At 40.5% G+C, this 20,031-nt stretch overlaps 1 protein-coding gene across 1 annotated transcript in view; it reads right to left on the bottom strand.

The window, feature by feature from the left end:
* Window positions 1–20,031, bottom strand: part of nexmif (neurite extension and migration factor) — a 209,047-nt gene that overhangs the window by 90,164 nt on the left and 98,852 nt on the right. Inside the window, exon 3 of the mRNA XM_031891314.1 lies at window positions 13,143–13,272. The gene's annotated coding sequence lies outside the window, so the exon portion shown is untranslated. The remainder of the gene's footprint in view (window positions 1–13,142; window positions 13,273–20,031) is intronic.

The following is a 20,031-nucleotide window of genomic DNA, read 5'->3' as shown; positions in this document are numbered from 1 at the left end:
TGTAGATCTAGTTCTGTTCTTACCAAGGACAACATCACAAGGGGACAGGCAGGACTTGGCCAATCAAAGCTGAGTGGCATGGACTGCTGCCCAGGGGGTGGGGTTTCCACCAAAAAGGCTTCTTGAGGGTTGCTCAGTTGAATCTATAATTATGTTTTGGACCATCTTCTTTAGAAACCAAGGGGGACAGATTTATAGAAGGCTTAGATCTTCTTTAAATTCAAAATAAGGTACTCGGTTTTGTGAAACAAACAAATGATTTAAGCATTATTAAGCAAAAAAAGCATCAGTTTCATGAACCCTCTATAGAAGTGCCTTGTGCATGACACCCGAGAGCCGCATTAAACATTTAGTCAACAAATGCATTGAAAAAAAGGAATTAGGCGTAAATCAATTTCTGTTAAATGATGTGAGTGATGCACAGAGTTCTTTCTAGCTGAACTAGCATATTCATAGAACATTCAAGGCATCTCGCGTTTGTCCTTTATTGAAATTGAACATTATGTAAAGCGTCATTGGCTGGATAATTTCCAAGTTAGCTATATTAAATGGTATAAAGCACTACTTGAACGTGCAATTGAATATACGCTGGTTCTGGCTGCCCTGAGGACCTATTTTAAAAATGTTTATATTGCCATAATGTGGACTTAAAGAAATGCATATCTGGCTGAAAAGCATTTGTCTGCAAGTGCACCTGTTTTATTGATTCTGTCCCAAAACACCCAGGTGGGGGGGTCTGAATTCCTGGCTAAGCTCTCGCAGAGTCTAATTACTGCAGAAAATCTTGACATGGTAATTGCAAATGAGGAAGATCAGTGGCGCAGTATTTATCTCCCTGTCCTCACCCGTGGTCTGAAACAATGTCAAGTTACCAACAGCAAATTATTGTCAGTGCCAGCAATCTTAAGTGCAGCTTCTTTAGAAAGAATGCGCTAAGGGTTACAGTGGGGCAAGTGCAGGGGAATGTTTTGCATTGAGCAGCACGGAGATGAAATAGTTTCATTTAGATAGATGCATTTGCTCCTTCTAAAACTGACTATAATATGTAAATGTAATAGGGACCTCAGACTGTAATCCTCACAAATTGATCCTCTATTTGCTGCTATAACAGCCTTTTCTCTTTTGGGGTCAGTGATCAGTAAGGGCACAATAATGAGTGATCAAGCCTGGTCCATATCAGCAATTATGGTTCCACCCACAGCATTATGGTTCCACCCACTCTGTGCAGGCCAGTCAAGTTCTTCTGCTCCCATCTCCACAATCCCATTCTGTACAGACCATTACTGTGCTGAAAGGGAACTGTTGCCTCAAAATAGGAAGCACCGAATTGTCAAGAATGTCATTGTATGATGTAGCGGTACATGCTGGGAATGTGTGGCTTAAACATAATGTTACACCTGGCCAATATTTTACCAGTCTGGCTGGTATGCTTCATGCCAAGAGATTAAAATAGAGCCAGTATTTTTTTGTTCAAACAAGATGCAATGTTGGAAATAACAAATACTGCTTCATACACAGTGCTGGAAATATATTGCCCTTTTTATAGCCTCAATGCACAAGGGTTTCCAAATTCTCGTTTGATTGTGTTTATATTCATGTATTCTACTGTACAGCGCTGCGTACATAAGTAGCGCTTTATTAATAAAGTTATACATAAATACATACATACATGTTATCCAATTAGAGAATTGCTAGTTTAACCATCACCAAAACATGGATTTTTAACAGAAAACAGAGATTTTGGTCAAAGGAGCAAGTCTCTAAATGGGGATGAAAGGGAAACATGTAAAAGTCACAAAGGGCTTCGCTGTTTACTGTACACATGATGTATGATCTCTGTAAAGTGCTGCAGAAGGTGTTGGAGCTATATAAATATAGCATTATAATAACAAGTTATCGATTTAGAAACATATCTGGATATGATTATATATCATTCCCCAGTATTCACCAGGGCCACTTAAAGGAATTAATGGATACTGTACACTATCTATAACCCTGACCCACCATATAATACAGGAGAAGTTACCACAATACCAGTTCAAACCAAGCTTATAATTCAGGAGTTGATCATTGCAGCATTAATTGCTGCAAAAGAGTAAGAGAGCTATTGAATATTATGTCCATGTCCTGGCAAGGAAAAGAAGATTAGCATCTTGGCTACAGAAATTTTCCCCACTCTGTGGTAGTTCCCAGCATCCACTGCCACGGTGACTTAGTGTTCCTGCCAACAGCCATTAGCTGTGGAAGAAAATAAAGCTGTCTCCGATGGCAAAGAGTTAACATGGTGGCACATTTTGCTCCTGACCTCCCCTTAAGCACTCTAGCAGTCTCCCTCCTCCTGAGAGGAACAGCCTCCCCTACTGTGCCTGTCATTGTAGTGGAAATGCAGATTTTCCTGTAGCTGTGCATCTGGAGGTAAGGGGGGGAACGGCAATGGCGCGGAGACTGCCCCTCCTCTTCTTGCTGAATTTTGCCTTGTCACTGCTGCATTCAGAGAAAATATAATAACCCTTAGTACAAACACAAACTCACTAAATCTGCCAATTTACTTTTCATTTCTATTAGCTAAGTGTTTCTCATTTAGTGACAAAAATGCCTTAGGGCATAGATTATACAAACTACAGCTCCCTGCCTCTCCCAATGCACATCATGCACCCCAATATACATCACTTAGGGTGACCACAAGTCTTCCCCCCAAGCAATTGTAGCAATTGTTGCATCTCCTGTCAACTGTTCTGTAATGCTTCAGCTGCTGAAAGTTGTAATTTAGCAACTATGGCAGGTTAATAATCCCTCTTCTAAAGCTTCACCTTACCTACCGGGGATATTGCCACATTAACAAGCAGCAAATAGCATCCTGGAAATGGAAACACTATAGTGTCAGAAGTCAGGGGCCGGTGTCATAAAATATATGTTCTATGGCAGGAAAGAGGTTAAAAGGATTAGAATTGTGTAGTATATGGCATTGTGCATTTCCACAACAGCTCAAGAACTGTAGGACCTCATAGGCCTCCCTGGCCACGCCCCTGACCACACCCAGTCTACAAAACCCAACCCTCAATCCACCTAATCCTGCCATTTTTACAGCAGTCTGTCATCTCCCAGCAATCAATCTAATATTTGCTTCTAAGCTGAACATTGTACATTGTATGTGCTGGCTGGATACTGTGGGTTACATGAGCTGGAATAATCACTGCACCCCATGTTGTATTAATATTAATATTACATCAATGTGCCTGTTTTGTTTGAAGGGAAAAAAACTGTAAGTACTAACCTAGCCTGGCATTCTAATATTTCAAGAGGAAAAGCTGAGCGCTATACTAGGCCAAACTCTAGGTGACTCTAGGTCAAATTAGGGCAGAACACTGCAGCTGAATATGACCAGGAAAAGCTCTTGGTGTAGTTCCAAACCCAATCCGGGATTTGGTGCATCCCAACTTTAAATAAAAGCAGCAGAAGAGCTCGGAGCTAATTGTACAGATCGTATGCTGTAGAATAAAAACGTAGATTTCTGTGCTTTGGAGGAATATGTGGCACTTAAAGAACTAATCACTGTATGGAATTTGTGATTTTTATATAGAACATCTTGGCGGCTGTTTTCTTATTCATATACAGCTCTGCTTCTTTCAGCCCTGTACATACATTTTATCAGGGCTTGCATTGTTCTATTGTCCCCCAGGCACAATGGAGTTTCCATGAGAGTTGAACTCTCTAACTTGTGTGTGTCCCCAGCAGAGCTACTGGCCACTGAAACACACCCTCAATATAGCCTAAAGCTGTCCATACAAGGCCTCAATAAATGAGAGGAACATGACAGTGATTTGATCCTTTGGCTCCCAGACTACATTTTGAATTACATGGGGTCCCCATAACGACAACAGAGGTTAATAATGGTTTCAGATCAGATCTAGGCTATGGAGGCCCTTATTTTAGCTCAATACACAATACACAGCACAATTTACAATAAGCTACCAATTTGGTGGGGTCCAGTTGAGTTGGAAGGCACTATAAAACTGTAGGGGCATTTTTTTGAGCCATTACTCTTGAATTAATCTGCAAGAACCAAACACAGACACCTCCACCTTTTAACAGCAGTAAACAAAAGCCCAAAGAACAAAAAAGCCTGATCTTCTTATCCAACTTGTCCCCAATTAGCTTTCTGCTGCTTGTTCTCCATTCCTGAAACTTAAGTCATTATTTTAAGCTGAATTACCCTCATATAATGGGCTTACTGCCACATCCCTTTTTGCCCATGGTTTGATTGAGATCTTAGCCCAGGTCACCAGTGGGGAAATATAGAAGCTACACAGGCAGGTTTGTGTTAAGCAGACAGAGGGTTTTTTTTTGCAGTTTGATCACTGCCTCTGACCTTTCACAATTCCGGCTATTAAATGTCTCATGCGCTGTCAATAATGCTGATAAATGCAATAAGTGCATCTTCTGTTTGGTTTACCTGGAAAAATGCCCTGTTTTTCAGGAGTACAGCCACTGTGCAAGGATATATAAATACACACAGACACAGTCAGATGGCAATATATACAGGTAAACTGAAAATACAGTAGGAAATTGATATTAAGTAGGGATGCACCAAATCCACTAGTTTGGGATACCGAATACCGAACCAAAACCTAATTTGCACATGCAAATCATGTTACTGAAGGCAAATTTTTTTCAACTTCAGTGTTAATGTGATGAAAAGTCACATGATTTTAAGGATTCGGTTCAGCCAGGACCATGGATTTGGCCCAATCCGAATCCTGCTTGGCCAAAGCCCAAACCAAATCCTGAATTCAGTGCATCCCTAATATTAAAAAGCCCTTGGAATAATAATGTTCTTTCTTTCTATCTTCCTCTGGAACCTTTTTAGTAAGACAAGATCCAGCTCCTGGCATCTGCATTGCATGTGTTTCCAGCATTATATTAGTGGCAGCGCATATGTCAATCTCAAAGAAACCGTAATATTCACCCTAAAGTGTAAATAATATCTGTTTATGGGTCAGGCTGCAGAAGTACTGGTCTACTCTGTGTGCTTATTACCTGATATGAACTATGGCCCTAAGCTATTGTGATTTCTGGCAAGCACAGAAACAAATATAAAAACTGCTATTTCTATTGCACAAACCCCTATACAACCATTATTTTATTCATTGTGAAGGCCATAAGGTTATTATGAATGCACAAATATGAGTATTACCATAGTGTTTACATCAAAGAAGAACCAGCCTTAACAGGCAGTAAGATAACATAGGAGTTGTCCTTGATACAAAGTATTCTGGCATCTGAACGTACCCCCCAAAACATCGGGCTGCACCTCTGGCCCACTAGACCACACCTCTTGTACGACTCTTAAGGGGATTATAACATAATAATACAGTTCAAAGATATAATAATGAAGGTTTTGCCAAGCCAGCCCAAGCCTGCTACTTATGCAAAGTAAATGTTCAATACAGGTATGGGATCCCAGAAAACTCTGAATTATTGAAAACCCATCTCCCATAGACTCCATTTTAATCAAATAATTTAGAATTTTAAAACTGATTTCCTTTTTCTCTGTATTAATAAAACAGTACCTTGTAATTGATCCCAACTAAGATACTTAATCCATATTGGAGGCAAAACAATCCTATTGGGTTTAATTAATGTTTTATTGATTTTTTGTAGACTTAAGGTATGGAGATCCAAATTAAGGAAAGACCCCTTATCCGGAATACCCTTGGTCCCGAGCATTCTGGATAACGGGTCCTATACCTGTATCATTTTTATACACCCTAGGGTGACAATCAAAGGTAAAAAAATATATATATATTCCCCTTTTAATCAACTAAACAACTGCAAATAAAAAAAAAAAAAAACATAGTTCCCCTTTAAGCAAAGATAGCCTTAAATAAACCATATCTTATGGGAATGACAAAAGATGGCATTTTTAGATCAACGGAAATAATAACCTCTTTCCACCACTGTTGCTGACAAAAGATTCTAAGAAGCCAGGAGGTTGACTCCAAGGTCCTACTGACCATTATAGTGTACTTCAGCCTGTTCTGAGAATACAGAGTTGGCAGACAATTAGAAGTACAACTGGGAACATTTCCAGTACCCACTATGTTAAAGGGCAAGTAACACAAAAAAACGAAAGGGCATAGAATGCACTTAGAATGTACTGGTAAAGTCTGTAGGTTTGCTGCTGAAGCTCTGGTCCCAATTTACATCCCAGCAGTACACTCTATATGTTTGTCATAGGATACAGATTTTCAGTCAGTTCTCAACACATGCTAAGTTCTAGTAACGTATAGTAACCAATTACATGTATGATTTTATTTTTCTAACTGCAGCAGACCAGTAGATGGAGGCTGCTGATTGGGTACACGTACTATTGCTAACACGAGCTGAGCAAACTTTGCACCTTATGTGATTGCGGTCAACTATTCAGCTGCAAAGGGATGCACATGTATTATCCAAGAATCTTGGCCACACACAAAGAAAATAAGTTAGTGCGATGCATCTCAGCCAACAATTAGTAAGAGCGGCACCTATACACATTGTGCTCATTCTAGTGCAGTTGGCAAAGTAACTCTGGCATGAATATTTCCATGGCAACCTGTTTCATGCCAAGCAAACATCTGTGTCCTACTCACAAAGATCATGCTATTGCCATAAGGCATGGATTTCAGCAATATCGCATCTTCCATTTGTACTTAGCAATGTTATATAAATTGCAGTTGAAATGTTCATTGTTTTGTTGCTGCAGAAAGCAGAAATATAGATGGAGCCAGGTTTATATCTAGTGCACTCTTGGTTATATCTATGTGTTGGTCAAAGACAAGCAAACACTATGGGGGAGATTTACTATTCCACGAATCCGAATTCCGAAAGGGAAAAAATCGGATTGGAAACGAAAATTTTGTGTTTCTTTCGTTGGCGTCGCGATTTTTTCGTATTTGTCGTGACTTTTTCGTTGCTGCCGCGACTTTATCGTATTTTGCGCGACTATTTCGTCGCCGTCGCGATTTTTTCGTATCCGATTTTTTCACAACGGCGATGAAAAAGTCGCGGAACATACAAAAAGTCGTGCTGGCGACTAAAAAGTCGCAAAGATACCGATCATTACGAAAAAAACGCCTTCGGACCGTTCGTGGATTAGTAAATCTCCCCCTATGTATTTGCACACTTATACATACATACAGTTATTGCTGCTATTAGGAGATTCTAAGAGAAAGGAATAGACTATATTCCACCATGTCAACAGTTAAAAGATCATCCAAAATGCAACATGATTGTCCCTAAGGAGCGAAATACATCACAGCCACGTAAAATTACGATTGCGTTATGAATTAATGATGAACTATCAACTTTCATAGTTGCTGCATTGATTTAACTTATAAAAGAGGCTTTGTAGTATAGCATATTCTTTTACAAAACTACATTTTCCAAATTCTGTGTGATGAAATATTCATCCCTTATTCTTTTCTAAACAGCATGAAACATTCACTTTTAACTGTTACATAGACTGCATTTCCACTGATTGTTATCTCAGAGACTCCTCACCTATTGGTCTAACCCCCAATATGGGATGCCATGCTGTTTAGCGTGGGTCAGCATTGTCCCATTTAATAAAGTACATTAGACTAGAACAGTTCAAAAAGCATCAGTAATTCAAAGTGCTTGTGATTAATTAGGCTACATTCCAAAAAAGAACTCTGTGCTATCTAGTATACTTCCAATTTGTCCTATTCCAAAAGGGTAAAGGAACTATGGCTCTGTGGGTAGCATTTCTGCCATGCAGCACTGGGGTCCTCGATTCAGTTCCAGCTAGGGCACTATGTACAAAGAGTCTGTAAGTCCGCCATGTCTGTGTGGCTTTCCTCCTGATACTTCAGTTCCCTCCCACACTCAAAAAACATATAGGTAGATTATTTTGCCTCTAAAATTGCCCCTACTGTGTGCAAATGTAATAGGGACCTCAGATTGTAAGCTCCACTGGGATGTGTCAGATTTTAAGATGGTCTCAAACCAACATACTGGGTTGACATCTGGAATGCAAGAGCAAACCCCTGCATTTGGGGTGATGAACTGGCCCATTAAAGTTACAGAAATATGTTTCTTCTTATGTCAGCAGTGTCAGTGCCCAATATTATTACCTCTTTATTATAATTCAGCAGGACTTGACCAGGTATGGGCAAGGCAATCTTTGTAAGTTTGCATGTTATTACCATATGAATATACAGAAAACCTGATATATGCCCAAATATGTTTGAATCAGCACATACTGTATTTGTAATATGTAGAATATGTAGGCTGAGGTTTTCTGAATTGGTCCACTAAGTGTCACTCTCCCATTAGTTGCCGGAGTCTATATACACTGCTTGTACTTTGTAAGAGGAACTTTCCCCAAAGTATAAATCAACAATAAGGACCGTACACTCTCTGGTTTTCTTTGTAAATGACAACACTGTTGCAAGATACTTCTTGTTGGATGGCAGACACTGACCCAGAGGTCTTGGCATAGCTTGTGGCAATTTACAAAGCAAAGCCATGAGGGGGCAAGGGTGAAGCAGAAGATAATTGGAAGAATGAGCATGAGCTTGGGATTTGTTTACTTCTGTGTAGATGCTACCTGCTTTTATATATTTCTCTAGTGGAGGCATTACTGCAGCACTACATTTCTATCTCAGAATGTAGAGAAAGTTGCTGTTATATCAGTGAAAAGAATGTCAAAGGCAAGGGTAGCTCTACAGTTTAATGCAGCACTTTTCCACCTTGGATAAAGAGATGATTGTTTTAAGGAACAGCAAGTACCTACCCTAAGCACCGACATAGTGAAATATGTAATCCCATTGTATAGTATAAGATTAGAAGTGTCCAAATCGCAATATGAAGAGAGGCCTAAGGCCACATGACAAATGTTTCTATACAGGTTTTAGTTTTAACTAAATTACATTTTGTTGCCATATCTGAATCCAGTACCAAACACCCCATACTGCCTCAGAGCCAAAGTGTTCCCAGGTAGGATGCCAATAGCTAAAGGATTCCATTAGTCTTATTTGGGCCAACATATACCCCTTATAAGCCTACTACTGGAACAAAGGTTATACTACCATCAATCTACACATCCTACACTATCATGTTGAAGGCTGTGTGGGAAAAAGTCTATAATTATAGGTTCCTAGGCTGGCGGTTAATAACCCCTGCCACCTGGTGTAGCTCAGGGCAATCAACTAACAAAGCTTATGTATCTTGTGCTACTAAAGCCCTTCAACCTGGGGTATAGCCCCACCCTGGCTATTCTTCATTTGCTTTGTCCTCTGCCAAGACTCTAGGATCTTATGGCCCAGGACCTTTAAAAAGTGTGGCAAAAAGACTGAATATGATTCAGTCCCATTCTTTTTACGCAAGGGCTCTCCTATCTCTCGTTTAAACTGGGTTCCTTGTATGCTCTAAAGGCACCATCTTTGTAGGCACAATATATGTAAAGACACCTAACTCTACAGTGGCAAGTTACCCAACAAACAACAATTGGAGAGCAGATATAAATTACAGCTGATGGTAAAATGAAATGTGTTGCGTATGCCATACTGGAGCATACAGGAGTTGAAATATCCAACTTTAAATAGTTTTCCCAATTCTCTCTGTATTTAGTACAGGTTATATTATTGGCGCATATTCCCAAACATTTTTCTGCCAAGGTAACAAAATGGCAGCAGCCGCTCATATCCATATATGCAAATAAAAATAATGCCAATGCTCTGCGCACACAATATGCTGTACTTTCAGACTTGACTGCATGTTTACGGGAAAAGAAATGCAGATATTTCATAGATATGCCTTTTTACTTTAATACATCTTCCACAGAATACCAGCTATTGTTTCACGTAATTAAAGCCAGTCACAATTCATCCAAACATGGCTATTTATATTTCATATTGGGTGTAAGCAGTAATTTATTATTATACAATATAAAGTGCTTTGAGCAATATTCCTCTTGATTACCCATTAGCTGTATGAATGCTTTACATGAATGAGAGGAGATGTGTACAAATACGTATAAAATGCACCTTTTCACTGCGCTTTGTACTGAAAATAAGGCAGTAATTAGCATGTGCTGGGGCAGGGAGGTTTGCAGCAGTGCCACATGGAAAATCTGCACTGAATCCTTGAACTGAATCCTGAACTACAGCCAAACTCTTGGTCATGTGACTTTAAAGTTCAGGGCAAACTAAGCTTTTTTTCTCACATTTTATTACGTAAATTAAGGTTGGGTTTATGTGCACCATTCAACCAAATTGTGAAAATTTAGCCAGAAAGTCAGAAGTATTGGATTTAGTGCATCTTTACTTGCCATACCTCAATTAAAGGGCCAAAAACTTTCCACAGTACTCTCCTATTGCACCTCCTAGCTCTCCAAACTGGGCACGAAGCAAGAGAATGATCCCTACTGGCATTAGATAAGTCATCCTGCTGTTATCCAATGCAGAGCAGGAGCGAACATATAGGCTGTACAACCAATGCAGTTGAACAGGGACTTGGGTTGCCATCTTCTGAAAATAAACATTTCAGCATTTGGTTGGGGGCAGGGCAGTGTAAGGGGTAAAGGGCAGAAAGACGGGGATGGAGCAGATGGTGTAATGCACAGTGATTGGGTGAGTAAGGGCCAGGTTGTGAGTCAGCTGGGAGTGGGTATTGGGGCAGCTTGGGGGCAGCAGGAGTAAGGCCCACTCGTATAAACTCCCAACATTCTCCAGCATATTACAGAGGGTTAGAGCATGATGGGAGCAACCATGAAGATGGATTTTAAATGGATTTCGAAGCAAATTATTTTACACAATCTTTGCCAAAGGCATTAAACAATGTGTTTCTAAACAACTAACAGCATTATATCTACCCTTAATAATTACAGTGTAGTACTGGCAAGTAAAAGTAGTTTTTTTGATGACTGATGTAGTACAAGTCTGGGGTGCATGTGACTGCTAGAGGCCTAAGGGGAGGTAGATGCCCCCTTTAATAACAACCTTTACATATTTTGGGGGGATTCTAAGCTCTTTTGGGCAGGGCCCTCTTTGCCTCTTGTATGGATTTTATTTTTGTACTGCATTTAATCTAAATGTTTAGAGTGTGCACCTATTTATTATATTATTATATTTTGGGGACTTATGAAAGAATGTATGTATGTATATAATAATAATAATTAACACTGCTGCAGAACTACCAGACCCTACATACCTGTAGCAGACTGGGTAGCATGTGAATTCAGGCAATTGGAGTTTTGCTAAAGATGGAGCAAAGGTCCCTGTGACAGACCAATTGCACAATAGCATTAGCAAGCTAATCTGCTAAGAAACCACCACGCTATCCTAGGTTAGTTACTCACACCAAATATTCATTAGAAGTTATTTTTTCCCTTTACCTTTCAGGGTCTCCTGGGACTGAAGGCTTAACGTGTATAATACATTTTAATTTCAAACTCTGACCCTTATCTAATATCTGAGTAGATATTACTTAATCCCAATCTCCCTGAGGTCGATATCATGTCATTGTCATTAAATGCTAATAATCATGCTTGCATGGTACATTTTCTCATTTGCACAATGGCCTTTTGCTTATGGGGATTCAAGTCAGGTACACAACTTCTGCACGACAGTGGGAAATGTTCATGTAAATAGCCTGTCGTATTTGAATTACTGTCCTATCCGCAGCAAACACCTAGGACTGAGCCCTAAGTATTTACATTCAGAGCAATGCATGTGGCTAAAGGAAGATTATACCTGTTGCAGTGGTTTCCCACCTTAATGTAAGAACCCTAGTACTCAGTTACCCACTGGAACTGGAAGCAGGAAGATGTCATAGATGTGCAGGGGGTCTGTCTATTAAGGGCAGCCATTTGGATAAGCCCTGGCACAGTGTGGGTTAAGTGCCATGCTGCTCATGCCTTCCCTGCTGGGCATGGCGATCAGTTTGCGGTAGCTTGTTTTTATGGAGCTGTGGCTCTCTCTTTCCATCCTTTCCCCTTCTGGTTTTCACTTGTCTTGCGGCATGAGATTGAAGTAGACAAGTGTGAAAGAATCAGAGGCATCGGCAGTGCCGGGCGCATCCAGAGAGCACAAGGACTGACAGGTCTAGGGTGGAAACACTCATCTCATCTCTGGGGGAAGCAGGGGAAGGAAAGATACAATATTCCAATGTGTGAGTGATTCTCCATTTCTTTCTGTTGCTCTGTGTAAGTGTATGTTTGTGCACACTGACCCTGCTGCAGATTATTCCATTCCGCACTGTGTTTGTGTGTGTATATACACACTGCATTAAATACTGTTCACTATCATACTGCATCTATCATTTCATATGTGTCTTTTTATATATATACATACTGTATATATATATATATATATATATATATATATATATATACATACATGTGGGGGCCAAAGGTATATTGGGCATTATAATGTATGGAACTTGTTGGTATGGGGAGAATTAACTATACCCAACTATACCCAACACCACAAACCTGCTCCCTCCCCCGATGCATACTTTGTACCATTCCATTGTGGCTGCAATTGGGGACCTACCGTACACCAAGATAACTGACATATCATTGGTAAGCAGAATACTTACTAGAACAGGCTTTGTAAGAATAGGCTTTGTAATTAGGTTAACCCTCACTACTTTGGAAAGCCAAGGGATAGAACAGAGCTCTCATCCCTTTTAAATTTTAGGCCTTGTATAGGGCGGCAATCTACGATTTTCAAGCAGAATACAAGAAATTCTAGCTACAGCTCTAAATGCTCTTCCCCACTTGTCTCTACACCTTCCTGCTGTTTGGATGGGTACAGAACAGTAGCATGGAGCCAGTTATCTACACCTATATCCTTATATAACGGCTTGTGTGCCGTTTGCCATAGGTCATAAAGCCAAAATTGTAAGATAAAGTGCATAAAGAGACAAACAACAAATCATATTTTATGGCTAATCAAAATTGAGGGAAGGGTGGTTTTCCCATCAGGGGCAATTAACTCAGAGGGCTGGCAAATTCCTGTATAGCACAGTGTATCCAACTGATACCTAAACCCCAGTGCAAGATAAATTCCATTACTACATATCCAGAGATAGTGTACCACCCATCAACTTGAGGCCCTCTTTTTCCAGTTTCTAACCTTCTTAGTCAAGGATCCTCATGTTGTTGTTCCAATCACGTGTCCTCCTGGAGCCTCACCCCTTCTCTAAAGCTTATTCTTATGATGACATTAATCAGAGCTGGGAATGGCGGAGTTGCAACATGGGGTCCTACAAATAAAAGAGATACAATATTAGTCCTTCAACATTTACACAATATACGCATTGTATACTAAATTCTACCAGGTGCAGGAGAATATCTGTACATACTGTACCACAGAGATATTGTGCTATTGTAGATAAACCAGATGAAGCCATGGGAAATTTGGGTGCCTCTGTCACAGGTATAAATAAAGGCACTTATAAACCAAAAAAAACCCTGAACCCCTCTAAGAACCACAAATAAAATAAAGATTGTAACAATTTGCCTAAGACAGTTCCCATTGGCAGCTTTAAGATGACATAGTTTTATCATTTTTAGTGTTTCTTTTTTTCACTTAATAAATTACCCATTTTTCTAGTTTTTTCGTAATTAGTATAAGCCACGATGTTTAGCTCTAAAAACCACAACGTGTGGAAACAAAAAATATGAACATAAGTAAATGGGTCCCCTAGAATCCTAATCCCAGCTTTTCTTTTCAACATAGTGTATATCTCTGCCCCATACGTGGTTTGGTTATCTCACACTCCAGCTTTTTTTTTTATCTTTGGTTATAGATATGATTGTTTGATGTTGAGTATCCTTAACTTTTGGAGCCCTAGAGTGTTTACACGCCTCCGCCAATATCAATTACTGGCTTGGCCACTTTGACTCTCCAGGCTAGTAGCCAAAATACTGGACCAAAACAACGGCATTATGAATGGCTTTGTACCAGGTGTACATCATGGACTGTGCAATATTTAGGGTTCAGTGGGTATAGGGAGTCCGCTTGAGTAAAGGGCTCCTTAGCACTTTGCACACACAGGTTGTGCATTCTAAATGACATGTGAGCTAAGAGGCACAAGTCTTTGCATTTCATTCTAGGACATAGCTTACAAATTAAGATAAGGCAAACTGCAAAAAAATGTGCATCCCATTTTTATATATGAGCCTAAATATATATCTATAATGTGAATACTGCAAGATGCACTTCCTGCCTGGATCAGGGTCTATTTTAGATGAAGTGGCCCTTCACTGCCCACGCTCTGTCCTCTGCTCAATCCAATCCCTAATTACTGTGCACAAGGCCATAAAACTGAAAGACCGGACATTCTTTTATTATACCTTCACTTATAGAAATACATTATAAAGCTTTCTGCTTCCGAAAGCCAAATCCTGCCAAAATGCTTTGAATTTCAAACCCACAATGACTGACTCAAAGGGAAAGATAATTACACACCAGACCCAGTGGTGTTTACCATCTCTATATTTCTGCAAATATTTTCACTGGCACTGAAAAAATGTTTAATCATAGATATTAGCAATCTTTTCAAGTACATCTTTTGGCCATTTCCAGCTGGGTTTAAAGGGCTTTTGTTTACTTGGTTTAATTAATAAATACCACTATCCTCCCCAGTGACACATCATTATACAGAGACACCTGCATACACCTGAGAGAGGTACTCATTCAGCAAATATTCAGAATTCCTGCAAGTAACAAGGTCCCCCAAAGGCCCTAACATAAAACCAGCATCAAGCCATAGTTTCTGCCTGTATACAACAGTTACAGGTGGCATTTTTACAGGTTGCCATCTGACTTGGGTTTTGCTGGCTTCCCTGTCAGCATGTTTTTTGACAACAGTGAGATTAGTCATTCTAACAGAAATGCTATGTGCTTCCTGCATTAATCTAAAATCTGTGTCTTACACCACAAACCCATATAATGATACCAAAGGGAGATATAATTTTGTACTTTATGCAGTTTTGCACTTAATTTAGGCAGAAACAAGATACTGAAGGAGCAAAAGCTGAACTCTCACAATGTAGAGCTTTTATTGGTTCCAAGACCTGTGGGCAATAGCTGGCACAGTAGATACTTGGGGTCAGAAGTACAGGGGGTAAAGCAGAGGGTCAGAAGTACAGGGGGTAAAGCATAGGGTCAGAAGTACAGGGGGTAAAGCAGAGGGTCAGAAGTACAGGGGGTAAAGCAGAGGGTCAGGAGTACAGGGGGTAAAGCAGAGGGTCAGAAGTACAGGGGGTAAAGCATAGGGTCAGGAGTACAGGGGGTAAAGCAGAGGGTCAGAAGTACAGGGGGTAAAGCAGAGGGTCAGGAGTACAGGGGGTAAAGCAGAGGGTCAGAAGTACAGGGGGTAAAGCAGAGGGTCAGAAGTACAGGGGGTAAAGCAGAGGGTCAGGAGTACAGGGGGTAAAGCAGAGGGTCAGAAGTACAGGGGGTAAAGCAGAGGGTCAGAAGTACAGGGGGTAAAGCAGAGGGTCAGGAGTACAGGGGGTAAAGCAGAGGGTCAGAAGTACAGGGGTAAAGCAGAGGGTCAGGAGTACAGGGGGTAAAGCAGAGGGTCAGAAGTACAGGGGGTAAAGCAGAGGGTCAGGAGTACAGGGGGTAAAGCAGAGGGTCAGGAGTACAGGGGGTAAAGCAGAGGGTCAGGAGTACAGGGGGTAAAGCAGAGGGTCAGGAGTACAGGGGGTAAAACAGAGGGTCAGGAGTACAGGGGGTAAAGCAGAGGGTCAGGAGTACAGGGGGTAAAGCAGAGGGTCAGGAGTACAGGGGGTAAAGCAGAGGGTCAGGAGTACAGGGGGTAAAGAAGAGGGCCAGGAGTACAGTGGTTAAGCAGAGGGTCAGGAGTACAGCGGGTAAAGCAGAGGGTCAGGAGTACAGGGGGTAAAGCAGAGGGTCAGGAGTACAGTGGTTAAGCAGAGGGTCAGGAGTACAGGGGGTAAAGCAGAGGGTCAGGAGTACAGGGGGTAAAGCAGAGGGTCAGGAGTACAGGGGGTAAAGCAGAGGGTCAGGAGTACAGACGGTAAAGAAGAGGGCCAGGAGTACAGTGGTAAAGCAGAGGGTCAGGAGTACAGGGGGTAAAGCAGAGGGTCAGGAGTACAGGGGGTAAAGAAGAGGGCCAGGAGTACAGTGGTTAAGCAGAGGGTCAGGAGTACAGGGGGTAAAGAAGAGGGCCAGGAGTACAGTGGTTAAGCAGAGGGTCAGGAGTACAGGGGGTAAAGCAGAGGGTCAGGAGTACAGGGGGTAAAGCAGAGGGTCAGGAGTACAGGGGGTAAAGAAGAGGGCCTGGAGTACAGTGGTTAAGCAGAGGGTCAGGAGTACAGGGGGTAAAGCAGAGGGTCAGGAGTACAGGGGGTAAAGCAGAGGGTCAGGAGTACAGGGGGTAAAGAAGAGGGTCAGGAGTACAGGGGGTAAAGAAGAGGGCCAGGAGTACAGTGGTTAAGCAGAGGGTCAGGAGTACAGGGGGTAAAGCAGAGGGTTAGGAGTACAGGGGGTAAAGCAGAGGGTCAGGAGTACAGGGGGTAAAGAAGAGGGTTAGGAGTACAGGGGGTAAAGCAGAGGGTCTGGACCTGTGCAGAAATCAACCATATGTGCTTGATACAAATATTCTTTTCTCAAAAATGTGAACCCTTAAATATTTTTCTCTGGAGCCTATGAACAGCAACCTATGCCACAACTGATGTATGCAACTTGCTGTCATGCTGAGGTATAATTCATAATTGCTTCCCATTTTTGGGGAAGTCCTCTAAAATGAATTTTGCCAACTCTATCCAGCCATGGAAAAAACAAACAGGTCCAATTATGCAGTGAAAAGTGTTCTATATCATGGGGGCAATTCACTGTAATTGCATGCTGGGGAAACATATCTGGGCCTTCTATACCTCACAACAGTCACATAACATAGTCTGCTACCTCTATCGTTATGGCTACCAGCCCCATCGGCTTACACTAAAAGATAATATTACACAAGATGCTACTACTATGTATTATACTTTGTGCCAAATCACTACACACTCAAAGTTCAGAAATGTACTGATCAGTTATCAGGTTCTTACTACAGAAAGCAGTAGTTAAAGAGAGAGTTTACAGCAACCTCTTGCCTGAAGATCGGAACTGTTATGGTTCTGAAGGACACCTACTAGAGTTTTGAGGAGTATACAGCTCAATAAATGCCCTTCATCCTTGACCCCCCCCCCCCCCCACCCACTGCTTTGAGTCTTATTATAGAAGCAAGCCCCACAATGTTGAAAATACTGGTTTAAGAGGATGGTGAATAATTCTAAGAGTGAAAAGTGATTTCTGCTGCTGAAAGAGAAAAACAAATAAGGTCTGAATTTCCAATCCATTCAGGAGTCTAGATCAGAATCCACCAGAGATTTCCTAACAAAGGAAAATCATTTGATGTATAATTTCATCTAAAGGCCCACCGCCTGGCAATTCCATAGTTCACTTTCCTCTTGGGTTTCTACTAGAACTTCCATCTTGTTTCATCATGCTACAGAGAAGACAATCTTTTCAATCAATACTTGTAACAAAGGTCTCTCCTGCCTCAAGCCATGCTTATCAAATGGCATCTTATTTGTCTTCTAGCCTGCTCAATGCCTATACCCTCACTTAGATTGTTGGGAAGCGTTAGCAGTGTACCATATATCTCAGTAAACAGGTACAGTCTCTTTAGCCTTTCATTAGTACCCTTGTGTAACTACTTATTTTCTTTCTTTTAATGTGTACAATTTCTATTTGTGCGTCACTTTTTTGAGTACAAACTGGTTCAGCAATATTTTAAAATAAATGACCATTCATCTCCAGTTAATTTGATACATACTCCTACAGAGCTTTTATTTGAGATGGACTTAACCCATATTAATAATGAATAACCTTCTCCTAATTCATTTCTTACTCTTGAGTCATATCTTGAAATCTGCAAATAAATACAAACTGGTGGTGCTAGATTAATGTGCTTTTATTTATGATTATATTTGAGCTTATGTGAATAATTTCTATATGTTGAACTCCTTGGTGGCCATGGTATGAATGCAGCTATCTAAAGAGATTTTATGGCCCAACAATGGTCTCCATAGACTTCTTTTACAATATCACCAGTTTAATAGAATCTGGACCAAAGGCATCAGATTTTCATCCAAGTTTGACTCCATTGTTCTACCCTAGAGGATTTTCTCCCAGTCATTGGTGCTCACTACAGGTATGGGACCTGTTATCTAGAATGCTTGGGACCTGGGGTAACTTTTCTCCATTACTTAAGCCACCAATAAGGATTGATTATGTCTTAGTTAGGATCACGTACAAGCTATTGTTTTATTATTATAGAGAAACAATATTTAAAAAAAAATTAAAATGGACTCTATGGGAGATTGCCTTCCCCTAATTTGGAGCTTCTTGGAGTTACCGGATAACAGATCCTCCCTGGTTTTTTAAAACAGAGACACCATATGAATCATACAATCATTTTACCAGTCTTTTGACTTTTCAAGATTATCCATAATTCACTCCTTCTACTTCACATGTTCCCTTGCTGCTCATAATCGATTAATACTTTTTGCTCAAACCCCCCTGGGGTGCACTAAAGTGAGAAATGTCAATCAACCTGGAAAAAAAAATATAAGGTACTTCCCATGTTAGATAATGGAGACACTGCAAGCAATTAAAAGACACTGGCTCTACTACATAAAACCAAGATAAAGTGCTTCTATTGTAGTTACTTTGCTTTAAAGGCAAGTTGCAGGTATAAATAATGATAATTTTCTATTTAATTTCCTTTAAATAAAAAAAATTCAGTACTTTTGTTCCATGGACAACGGTCCACCACCTGCATTCTTAGATGCACAATGGCAGTCATTTATATTGCCTCCTTACAGTGTGAGGGACTTAGTTTGGTTCCAACCAGGATATTTTCTCCAAGGAGTCTGGTAACTGGTTTAAAGCAAGCGAGTGTGTGACGGACAGGGACCTCAAACTGTAATATCCCCTAAAGTATAGTCTGATGTGAATGGTGAACAATCTCTATAAAGCAATATGCAATATGTTGCCAATGTTTATAATCATTGCATGCCTCACCAGATGTTATCCATAGTAAGCAACTTCCTTAACTATAGATAGACTGCAAAGAGTTTTGATGAAACTACTGTAATATATTTATATATATATATATGAAATATGAACCACTTGAAAATGCTTTCTTATCACAGGAGCCTTGAAATGCTTCTATGTTGTAGGCCAGGTTAAAAGACTTAGGACTTAAGAATATGGACTGTCCCTGAAAATTAAGAGCAACATAAGCTTTCAACCTATGTCCAGTAATGCAACCTGTTTAACTCATAATGGGTTCTGTGTGGCCATATATAATCCAATAAGAACTATTTAGATATCAGAGAAGCATTTAGACTAATTCATTGTCCATCACTGGAACCAATCAGTAGCTTGCATTTACTGGCCATCTAAAAACCACACATCTAAGTTATTGCTAAGGGTTACAAGAGAGAACCAGAGAAGTATTGTGCCTTTAATTACACTGCCCTGACATCAATGTTTAGTTACAAAACATGCTATTCTGTAGAAGTTAAGGAGTACCAGTTTCTGCATTCTGAGCCACCCTCTACTAAGGATGTGCTGAGGATGCTGGGAGTTAGAAAGTAAAAGTTAGGGTGTCCTTGCTAATAAAGATGCAGCCTGGCCTGTAATAACTAGTAGTTTATAGATTTATTAATATTTTTTTTAGTATCACAGTTAATCCCAGGTTTCCAATATTCTCTAATTAAAATAATCTTCATTGCAATCATTTGTTTACTCCCCGTGTTCTGAGTAGGCGGGGGCCCTGCATTGCCGGATACAGCATTATTACACAGTAAGAACATCATCATACGCCCAAAAGAGTGTCTTGTCCGAGCAGTCACAAGTCTAGAAACGTACTGAATTCCAAAGCAGTGTATCGCTGGAAATCAAATATTCCCCTTTTCATCTCCTCTCCATTAAGGGA

Source organism: Xenopus tropicalis, chromosome 8, assembly GCF_000004195.4.
Source record: "Xenopus tropicalis strain Nigerian chromosome 8, UCB_Xtro_10.0, whole genome shotgun sequence".
NCBI lineage: Eukaryota > Metazoa > Chordata > Amphibia > Anura > Pipidae > Xenopus > Xenopus tropicalis.
Note: the sequence above shows the minus strand (reverse complement) of the source record. Positions and strands in the feature narration are given on the sequence as shown.